The sequence below is a fragment of the Gorilla gorilla genome, chromosome 3, assembly GCF_029281585.2.
Source record: "Gorilla gorilla gorilla isolate KB3781 chromosome 3, NHGRI_mGorGor1-v2.1_pri, whole genome shotgun sequence".
Lineage (NCBI taxonomy): Eukaryota > Metazoa > Chordata > Mammalia > Primates > Hominidae > Gorilla > Gorilla gorilla.
The window spans coordinates 53,507,462-53,509,106 of NC_073227.2; the positions used below are offsets into that span (position 1 = coordinate 53,507,462).

General features: G+C 25.6%; 1 non-coding gene across 1 annotated transcript; it reads left to right on the forward strand.

Annotated features, from left to right (window-relative positions):
• The first annotated feature begins 1,312 nt into the window (after nucleotides 1–1,312).
• On the forward strand, nucleotides 1,313–1,416 carry LOC115934397 (U6 spliceosomal RNA). Its single transcript, XR_004070206.1, has one exon. It is a non-coding gene; the product is annotated as a U6 spliceosomal RNA (small nuclear RNA).
• The last annotated feature ends 229 nt before the right edge of the window (nucleotides 1,417–1,645 follow it).

A 1,645-nucleotide genomic window follows, 5' to 3' on the forward strand; every position in this document is an offset into this window, starting at 1 on the left:
CAGGATAAATTATGACAGATTAATATTTTGAATGATTTAAATTTAAAGGTGAAATTCGTAAATGTGAAATTATTTTCCTTTAGTAGAACAACTCAGTTCTTATTAGATTTAGTTTTGTAAAAAATTAATCCTCCTGTATATTTTCTTACAACAAACCTTGTACAATAAAAATAAATAAATTACATACATCAATTTGTAACTCAACCTTAGGTTTGTGATAAACTTATTTAAATGTCAACGTAATTCATTTTCCTATTGAATCTAATGTATGTGATATTGCATGCCCTTCTTTCATGTTCTGAAACAAGAAGTCATATTTTATGTTTTAAAATTAAATACATACATATTTATCAATATTTATATGTATCAATATAAAGCAATTCCAATAATATGGAAAATATAAAGAAATACATACCACCTGAAATCTCATCCATAAATAAATCACTGCTAGCATTTCTATAATTTTTCTTGTAGACATATTTTTATACACACATAACAATTTACAAAAGTGGCCTAAGATTCACACAATGCAGCGACTTTAAGCAAAATATTTGAATTTGTTATAAAGCAAAATATGTAATCTTTAAACTTGAATGGCAATCCATAGTTTAGGGCAAAAATAAAAAAAATGAAATGAAATGAATCTCTTGCTTCATTTCTTCCAGTTTCCATGTTCTCATCCCCAGCACTCAACTATTTTAGTTGTCTTCTATTCTCTCCATTTTCCTGCTGTAGATATATCACATTAACTTATCCAATCCTTATGATGTACATTTATGCAGCTTCTAAATAGTGTTATTGTAAAATGTATTATGAGTAAATACTCTTGTGTACCTATATTTTTGCAGTCTGATTTTCTTTTTAGTATAATTCCTAGTGAAAGTATTTCTAAGGGAGAAGAGTGCAATTTTTATATGAACTCATATTAACTCTTCCACTTACTCCATGTGCTTATGCTATTTCTTAACCCCTCTGTGTATCTGTTTTTTTACGTACATAGAGGAAACTACTGCAGTGGAAGTATCTGATTAGATTGTTTGTGTTGATTGCAAGAGCTAATATACATTCATTTTCTTACACAGAGTAAGCATTTAATAAATCTAGTCTTTATTATTTCTGATATAATAATTAATAATGCTGTTACTGGATATAAGTTGTTTTCTCAGTTGTAACTGAGATAAATATTATTTTTATATTCTGTCATTTATATTTTAAATTTTTTAATGACTTTATTTCCTTTGCTTCAAAATAATTTTAAATTTTCAAATATTCACAGGAATTGTTATTTTTTATTAAGATTTTATGGTTAGTCGTCACTTGGATGGCACATATATTAAAATTGGAATGATACACAGAAGATTAGCATGGCCCTTGCACAAGGATGACATACAAATTCCTGAGGCATTCCATTAAAATTTATTTAAAAGTAAACATAATAAATAAATGAATAAAATAATTAATTAAATAAAAAGATTTTATGGTCAATTCATAATAACCCTCTCCAGTTCAAGGTTTAAAACATTTTATTACTATCTTGTTTTACTAATTTTACTGTTCTAAATTCTACTTTGGAATTAGTATTAAATTTGACATTTCTTTTATTATGAATTATAATGAATAATACAAATTTATTTTAATTGTTGTT